The sequence below is a fragment of the Phalangium opilio genome, unplaced genomic scaffold, assembly GCF_054372755.1.
Source record: "Phalangium opilio isolate 3A_F unplaced genomic scaffold, DU_Popi_V2 ptg001421l_1, whole genome shotgun sequence".
Taxonomy (NCBI): Eukaryota; Metazoa; Arthropoda; class Arachnida; order Opiliones; family Phalangiidae; genus Phalangium; species Phalangium opilio.
Window position 1 is genome coordinate 2,627,530 of NW_028324258.1, and position 9,954 is coordinate 2,637,483.

The following is a 9,954-nucleotide window of genomic DNA, read 5'->3' on the forward strand; positions in this document are numbered from 1 at the left end:
TAAATGGTTGTCACGTATTGTGGAAAAGTTTTGACTTTTTACGCTACATCTGAGACCCCACAACACCTCTCTTGGGTGGGCTCGAACCACCAACCTTTCTGTTAACAGCCGAACGTGCTAACCATTGCGCCACGGAAGCCCAAAAATTAAATGGTCGGCAGGTAATGTGGAAAAACTTTGGCTTTTTACGTCACATCTGAGACCTCACAACACCGCTCCCGGATGGGCTCGAACCACCAACCTTTCGATTAAAAGCCGAACGCGCTAACCATTGCGCCACGGAAGCCCAAAAATTGAATGGTCGTCAGGTATTGTGGAAAAACTTTCGCTTTTTACGTTACATTTGAGACCCCACAACACCGCTTCCGGGTGGTCTCGAACCACCAACCTATTGGTTAACAGCCGAACGCGCAAACCATTGAGCCACGGAAGCTCAGAAATTAAATGGTTGTCACGTATTGTGGAAAAGTTTTGACTTTTTACGCTACATCTGAGACCCCACAACACCTCTCCCGGGTGGTCTCGAACCACCAACCTTTCGGTTAACAGCTGAACGCGCTAACCATTGCGCCACGGAAGCCCAAAAATTAAATATTCGTCAGGTTTTGTGTAAAAACTCTTACTTTTTTTCGTTACATCTGAGACCTCACAACACCGCTCCCGGGTGGGCTCGAACCACCAACCTATTGGTTAACAGCCGAACGCGCTAACCATTGAGCCACGAAAGCTCAGAAATTAAATGGTCGTCAGGTATTGTGGAAAAACTCTTACTTTTTTCGTTACATCTGAGACCTCACAACACTGCTCTCGGGTGGGCTTGAACCACCAACCTTTTGAATAACAACTGAGCGCGCTAACTATTGCGCCACGGAAGCCCAAAAATTAAATGATCGTCAGGTATTGTGGTAACTTTGGCTTTGTACGTTACATTTGAGATCCCACAACACCGCTCCCGGGTGGGCTCGAACCACCAACCTATTGGTTAACAGCCGAACGCGCTAAACATTGAGTCACGAAAGCTCAGAAATTAAAAGGTTGTCATGTATTGTGGAAAAGTTTTGACTTTTTACGCTACATCTGAGACCCCACAACACCTCTCCCGGGTGGTCTCGAACCACCAACCTTTCGGTTAACAGCTGAACGCGCTAACCATTGCGCCACGGAAGCCCAAAAATTAAATGTTCGTCAGGTTTTGTGTAAAAACTCTTACTTTTTTTCGTTACATCTGAGGCCTCTCAACACCGCTCCCGGGTGGGTTCGAACCACCAACCTATTGGTTAACAGCCGAACGCGCTAACCATTGAGCCACGAAAGCTCAGAAATTAAATGGTTGTCAGGTATTGTGAAAAAGTTATGACTTTTCACGCTATATCTGAGACCCCACAACACCTCTCTAGGGTGGGCTCGAACGACCAATCTTTCGGTTAACAGCTGAACGCGCTAACCATTGCGCCACGGAAGCCCAATAATTAAATGTTCGTCAGAATTTGTGGAAAAACTCTTACTTTTTTCGTTACATCTGAGACCTCACAACACCGCTCACGGGTGGGCCCGAACCACCAACCTATTGGTTAACAGCCGAACGCGCTAAACATTGAGCCACGAAAGCTCAGAAATTAAATGGTTGTCACGTTTTGTGGAAAAGTTTTGACTTTTCACGCTACATCTGAGACCCCACAACACCTCTCTAGGGTGGGCTCGAACGACCAATCTTTCGGTTAACAGCTGAACGCGCTAACCATTGCGCCATGGAAGCCCAATAATTAAATGTTCGTCAGAATTTGTGAAAAAACTCTTACTTTTTTCGTTACATCTGAGACCTCACAACACCGCTCTCGGGTGGGCTCGAACCACCAACCTTGTGAATAACAGCTGAGCGCGCTAACCATTGCCCCACGAAAGCCCAAAAAACAGCTTCCGGGTGGTCTCGAACCACCAACCTATTGGTTAACAGCCGAACGCGCAAACCATTGAGCCACGGAAGCTCTGAAATTAAATGGTTGTCACGTATTGTGGAAAAGTTTTGACTTTTTACGCTACATCTGAGACCCCACAACACCTCTCTTGGGTGGGCTCGAACCACCAACCTTTCGGTTAACAGCCGAACGCGCTAACCATTGCTCCACGGAAGCCCAAAAATTAAATGGTCGTCAGGTATTGTGGAAAAACTTTGGCTTTATACGTTACATTTGAGATCCCACAACACCGCTCCCGGGTGGGCTCGAACCACCAACCTATTGGTTAACAGCCGAACGCGCTAAACATTGAGCCACGAAAGCCCAGAAATTAAATGGTTGTCAGGTATTGTGAAAAAGTTATGACTTTTCACGCCACATCTGAGACCCCACAACACCTCTCTAGGGTGGGCTCGAACGACCAATCTTTCGGTTAACAGCTGATTGCGCTAACCATTGCGCCACGGAAGCCCAAAAATTAAATGGTCGTCAGGTATTGTGGAAAAACTTTGGCTTTGTACGTTACATTTGAGATCCCACAACACCGCTCCCGGGTGGGCTCGAACCACCAACCTATTGATTAACAGCCGAACGCACTAAACATTGAGCCACGAAAGCCCAGAAATTAAATGGTTGTCACGTTTTCTGGAAAAGTTTTGACTTTGAGACCCCACAAAACCTCTCCCGGTCGGGCTCGAACCACCAACCTATTGGTTAACAGCCGAACGCGCTAACCATTGAGCCACGGAAGCTCAGAAATTAAATGGTTGTCAGGTATTGTGAAAAATTTATGACTTTTCACGCCACATCTGAGACCCCACAACACCTCTCTAGGGTGGGCTCGAACGACCAATCTTTCGGTTAACAGCTGATTGCGCTAACCATTGCGCCACGGAAGCCCAAAAATTAAATGGTCGTCAGGTATTGTGGAAAAACTTTGGCTTTGTACGTTACATTTGAGATCCCACAACACCGCTCCCGGGTGGGCTCGAACCACCAACCTATTGATTAACAGCCGAACGCGCTAAACATTGAGCCACGGAAGCTCAGAAATTAAACGGTTGTCACGTATTGTGGAAAAGTTTTGACTTTTTACGCTACATCTGAGATCCCACAACCCCTCTCCCGGGTGGTCTCGAACCACCAACCTTTCGGTTAACAGCTGATTGCGCTAACTATTGCGCCACGGAAGCCCAAAAATTAAATGGTCGTCAGGTATTGTGGAAAAACTTTGGCTTTGTACGTTACATTTGAGATCCCACAACACCGCTCCCGGGTGGGCTCGAACCACCAACCTATTGATTAACAGCCGAACGCGCTAACCATTGAGCCACGAAAGCTCAGAAATTAAATGGTTGTCAGGTATTGTGAAAAAGTTATGACTTTTCACGCTATATCTGAGACCCCACAACACCTCTCTAGGGTGGGCTCGAACGACCAATCTTTCGGTTAACAGCTGAACGCGCTAACCATTGCGCCACGGAAGCCCAATAATTAAATGTTCGTCAGAATTTGTGGAAAAACTCTTACTTTTTTCGTTACATCTGAGACCTCACAACACCGCTCACGGGTGGGCCCGAACCACCAACCTATTGGTTAACAGCCGAACGCGCTAAACATTGAGCCACGAAAGCTCAGAAATTAAATGGTTGTCACGTTTTGTGGAAAAGTTTTGACTTTTCACGCTACATCTGAGACCCCACAACACCTCTCTAGGGTGGGCTCGAACGACCAATCTTTCGGTTAACAGCTGAACGCGCTAACCATTGCGCCATGGAAGCCCAATAATTAAATGTTCGTCAGAATTTGTGAAAAAACTCTTACTTTTTTCGTTACATCTGAGACCTCACAACACCGCTCTCGGGTGGGCTCGAACCACCAACCTTGTGAATAACAGCTGAGCGCGCTAACCATTGCCCCACGAAAGCCCAAAAAACCGCTTCCGGGTGGTCTCGAACCACCAACCTATTGGTTAACAGCCGAACGCGCAAACCATTGAGCCACGGAAGCTCTGAAATTAAATGGTTGTCACGTATTGTGGAAAAGTTTTGACTTTTTACGCTATTAACCTTTAACAACGATTTCTTATTGAAAATTGAATTTTAACAGTTTTTTGAATGAATATCGCTACATTTGCTTGAATTAAAGCAAAAAGGACAAAAATAATGGTTTCAGTGGTTATATTTGAAAATAGTGAAGAAATACTCTAAATGTGTTTCTCTGGCCGAGAAACGTCGATTTAGAAAATATCATTAAAAATCGAGGTACATTTTTATTTATTGTTCAATCGAGATGAAATCACTTTTAATGAGTATTTTATAGGTAATAAAGCTGAATTCGATCAAAAATTTGTCCAGAAAAAAATGCATTCAAAAGTGTACCGAAAAAATCGCATGTTTTTTTTCTTCAAGATACAAAATCCGTGACAACGATTTCTTATTGGAAATTGAATTTTAACAGTTTTTTGTATGAATATCGTTATATTTGCTTGAATTAAAGCAAAAAGTACAAAAATAATGGTTTCAGTGGTTATATTTTAGTATAGTGAAAAAATTCTCAAAATGTGCTTCTCTGGCCGAGAAACGTCGATTTTGAAAATGTTATTAAAACTCGAGGTACATTTTTATTTATTGATCAATCGATATGAAATCACTTTTAATGAGTATTTTATAGGTAAATAAGCTGAATTCGGTCAAAAATTTGTCCAGAAAAAGATTCATTAAAAAGTGTACCGAAAAAATCGCATGTTTTTTTTCTTCAAGATACAAAATCCGTGACAACGATTTCTTATTGGAAATTGAATTTTAGCAGTTTTTTGGATGAATATCGTTATATTTGCTTGAATTAAAGCAAAAAGTACAAAAATAATGGTTTCAATGGTTATATTTTAAAATAGTGAAAAAATTCTCAAAATGTTTTTCTCTGGCCGAGAAACGTCGATTTTGAAAATGTTATTAAAAATCGAGGTTCATTTTTATTTATTAATCAATCGAAATGAAATCACTTTTAATGAGTATTTTATAGGTAATTTATTTCAATTCGGTCAAACATTTGTCCTGAAAAAAATGCATTAAAAAGTGTACCGAAAAAATCGCATGTTTTTTTCTTCAAGATACAAAATCCGTGACAACGATTTCTTATTGGAAATTGAATTTTAAAAGTTTTTTGGATGAATATCGTTATATTTGCTTGAATTAAAGCAAAAAGTACAAAAATAATGGTTTCAATGGTTATATTTCAAAATAGTGAAAAAATTCTCAAAATGTGCTTCTCTGGCCGAGAAACGTCGATTTTGAAAATGTAATTAAAAATCAAGGTTCAATTTTATTTATTGATCAATCGAGATGAAATCACTTTTAATGAGTATTTTATAGGTAATAAAGCTGAATTCGGTCAAAAGTTTCTCCAGAAAAAAATGCATTCAAAAGTGTACCGAAAAAATCGCATGTTTTTTTTCTTCAAGATACAAAATCCGTGACAACGATTTCTTATTGGAAATTGAATTTTAACAGTTTTTTGTATGAATATCGTTATATTTGCTTGAATTAAAGCAAAAAGTACAAAAATAATGGTTTCAGTGGTTATATTTTAAAATAGTGAAAAAATTCTCAAAATGTGCTTAAATGGCCGAGAAACGTCGATTTTGAAAATGTTATTAAAACTCGAGGTACATTTTTATTTATTGATCAATCGATATGAAATCACTTTTAATGAGTATTTTATAGGTAAATAAGCTGAATTCGGTCAAACATTTGTCCAGAAAAAGATTCATTAAAAAGTGTACCGAAAAAATCGCATGTTTTTTTTCTTCAAGATACAAAATCCGTGACGATTTCTTATTGGAAATTGAATTTTAGCAGTTTTTTGGATGAATATCGTTATATTTGCTTGAATTAAAGCAAAAAGTGCAAAAAAATGGTTTCAATGTGTATATTTTAAAATAGTGAAAAAATTCTCAAAATGTTTTTCTCTGGCCGAGAAACGTCGATTTTGAAAATGTTATTAAAAATCGAGGTTCATTTTTATTTATTGATCAATCGAAATGAAATCACTTTTAATGAGTATTTTATAGGTAAATAATCTGAATTCGGTCAAAAATTTGTCCAGAAAAAGATTCATTAAAAAGTGTACCGAAAAAATCGCATGTTTTTTTTCTTCAAGATACAAAATCCGTGACAACGATTTCTTATTGGAAATTGAATTTTAGCAGTTTTTTGGATGAATATCGTTATATTTGCTTGAATTAAACCAAAAAGTACAAAAATAATGGTTTCAATGGTTATATTTTAAAATAGTGAAAAAATTCTCAAAATGTGCTTCTCTGGCCGAGAAACGTCGATTTTGAAAATGTAATTAAAAATCAAGGTTCAATTTTATTTATTGATCAATCGAGATGAAATCACTTTTAATGAGTATTTTATAGGTAATAAAGCTGAATTCGGTCAAAAGTTTCTCCAGAAAAAAATGCATTCAAAAGTGTACCGAAAAAATCGCATGTTTTTTTTCTTCAAGATACAAAATCCGTGACAACGATTTCTTATTGGAAATTGAATTTTAACAGTTTTTTGTATGAATATCGTTATATTTGCTTGAATTAAAGCAAAAAGTACAAAAATAATGGTTTCAGTGGTTATATTTTAAAATAGTGAAAAAATTCTCAAAATGTGCTTCAATGGCCGAGAAACGTCGATTTTGAAAATGTTATTAAAACTCGAGGTACATTTTTATTTATTGATCAATCGATATGAAATCACTTTTAATGAGTATTTTATAGGTAAATAAGCTGAATTCGGTCAAACATTTGTCCAGAAAAAGATTCATTAAAAAATGTACCGAAAAAATCGCATGTTTTTTTTCTTCAAGATACAAAATCCGTGACAACGATTTCTTATTGGAAATTGAATTTTAACAGTTTTTTGTATGAATATCGTTATATTTGCTAGAATTAAAGCAAAAAGTACAAAAATAATGGTTTCAGTGGTTATATTTTAAAATAGTGAAAAAATTCTCAAAATGTGCTTAAATGGCCGAGAAACGTCGATTTTGAAAATGTTATTAAAACTCGAGGTACATTTTTATTTATTGATCAATCGATATGAAATCACTTTTAATGAGTATTTTATAGGTAATAAAGCTGAATTCGGTCAAAAGTTTCTCCAGAAAAAAATGCATTCAAAAGTGTACCGAAAAAATCGCATGTTTTTTTTCTTCAAGATACAAAATCCGTGACAACGATTTCTTATTGGAAATTGAATTTTAACAGTTTTTTGTATGAATATCGTTATATTTGCTTGAATTAAAGCAAAAAGTACAAAAATAATGGTTTCAGTGGTTATATTTTAAAATAGTGAAAAAATTCTCAAAATGTGCTTAAATGGCCGAGAAACGTCGATTTTGAAAATGTTATTAAAACTCGAGGTACATTTTTATTTATTGATCAATCGATATGAAATCACTTTTAATGAGTATTTTATAGGTAAATAAGCTGAATTCGGTCAAACATTTGTCCAGAAAAAGATTCATTAAAAAGTGTACCGAAAAAATCGCATGTTTTTTTTCTTCAAGATACAAAATCCGTGACGATTTCTTATTGGAAATTGAATTTTAGCAGTTTTTTGGATGAATATCGTTATATTTGCTTGAATTAAAGCAAAAAGTGCAAAAAAATGGTTTCAATGTGTATATTTTAAAATAGTGAAAAAATTCTCAAAATGTTTTTCTCTGGCCGAGAAACGTCGATTTTGAAAATGTTATTAAAAATCGAGGTTCATTTTTATTTATTGATCAATCGAAATGAAATCACTTTTAATGAGTATTTTATAGGTAAATAATCTGAATTCGGTCAAAAATTTGTCCAGAAAAAGATTCATTAAAAAGTGTACCGAAAAAATCGCATGTTTTTTTTCTTCAAGATACAAAATCCGTGACAACGATTTCTTATTGGAAATTGAATTTTAGCAGTTTTTTGGATGAATATCGTTATATTTGCTTGAATTAGACCAAAAAGTACAAAAATAATGGTTTCAATGGTTATATTTTAAAATAGTGAAAAAATTCTCAAAATGTGCTTCTCTGGCCGAGAAACGTCGATTTTGAAAATGTAATTAAAAATCAAGGTTCAATTTTATTTATTGATCAATCGAGATGAAATCACTTTTAATGAGTATTTTATAGGTAATAAAGCTGAATTCGGTCAAAAGTTTCTCCAGAAAAAAATGCATTCAAAAGTGTACCGAAAAAATCGCATGTTTTTTTTCTTCAAGATACAAAATCCGTGACAACGATTTCTTATTGGAAATTGAATTTTAACAGTTTTTTGTATGAATATCGTTATATTTGCTTGAATTAAAGCAAAAAGTACAAAAATAATGGTTTCAGTGGTTATATTTTAAAATAGTGAAAAAATTCTCAAAATGTGCTTCAATGGCCGAGAAACGTCGATTTTGAAAATGTTATTAAAACTCGAGGTACATTTTTATTTATTGATCAATCGATATGAAATCACTTTTAATGAGTATTTTATAGGTAAATAAGCTGAATTCGGTCAAACATTTGTCCAGAAAAAGATTCATTAAAAAATGTACCGAAAAAATCGCATGTTTTTTTTCTTCAAGATACAAAATCCGTGACAACGATTTCTTATTGGAAATTGAATTTTAACAGTTTTTTGTATGAATATCGTTATATTTGCTAGAATTAAAGCAAAAAGTACAAAAATAATGGTTTCAGTGGTTATATTTTAAAATAGTGAAAAAATTCTCAAAATGTTTTTCTCTGGCCGAGAAACGTCGATTTTGAAAATGTTATTAAAAATCGAGGTTCATTTTTATTTATTGATCAATCGAAATGAAATCACTTTTAATGAGTATTTTATAGGTAAATAATCTGAATTCGGTCAAAAATTTGTCCAGAAAAAGATTCATTAAAAAGTGTACCGAAAAAATCGCATGTTTTTTTTCTTCAAGATACAAAATCCGTGACAACGATTTCTTATTGGAAATTGAATTTTAGCAGTTTTTTGGATGAATATCGTTATATTTGCTTGAATTAAACCAAAAAGTACAAAAATAATGGTTTCAATGGTTATATTTTAAAATAGTGAAAAAATTCTCAAAATGTGCTTCTCTGGCCGAGAAACGTCGATTTTGAAAATGTAATTAAAAATCAAGGTTCAATTTTATTTATTGATCAATCGAGATGAAATCACTTTTAATGAGTATTTTATAGGTAATAAAGCTGAATTCGGTCAAAAGTTTCTCCAGAAAAAAATGCATTCAAAAGTGTACCGAAAAAATCGCATGTTTTTTTTCTTCAAGATACAAAATCCGTGACAACGATTTCTTATTGGAAATTGAATTTTAACAGTTTTTTGTATGAATATCGTTATATTTGCTTGAATTAAAGCAAAAAGTACAAAAATAATGGTTTCAGTGGTTATATTTTAGTATAGTGAAAAAATTCTCAAAATGTGCTTCTCTGGCCGAGAAACGTCGATTTTGAAAATGTTATTAAAACTCGAGGTACATTTTTATTTATTGATCAATCGATATGAAATCACTTTTAATGAGTATTTTATAGGTAAATAAGCTGAATTCGGTCAAAAATTTGTCCAGAAAAAGATTCATTAAAAAGTGTACCGAAAAAATCGCATGTTTTTTTTCTTCAAGATACAAAATCCGTGACAACGATTTCTTATTGGAAATTGAATTTTAGCAGTTTTTTGGATGAATATCGTTATATTTGCTTGAATTAAAGCAAAAAGTACAAAAATAATGGTTTCAATGGTTATATTTTAAAATAGTGAAAAAATTCTCAAAATGTGCTTCTCTGGCCGAGAAACGTCGATTTTGAAAACGTAATTAAAATAAAGGTTCAATTTTATTTATTGATCAATCGAGATGAAATCACTTTTAATGAGTATTTTATAGGTAATAAAGCTGAATTCGGTCAAAAGTTTGTCCAGAAAAAAATGCATTCAAAAGTGTACCGAAAAAATCGC

The 9,954-nt window shown here is 34.9% G+C and overlaps 1 non-coding gene across 1 annotated transcript; it reads right to left on the reverse strand.

Annotated features, from left to right (window-relative positions):
- Positions 1-213: 213 nt before the first annotated feature.
- On the reverse strand, positions 214-286 carry TRNAK-UUU (transfer RNA lysine (anticodon UUU)). Its single transcript has one exon. It is a non-coding gene; the product is annotated as a tRNA-Lys (tRNA).
- Between the last annotated feature and the right edge of the window lie 9,668 nt (positions 287-9,954).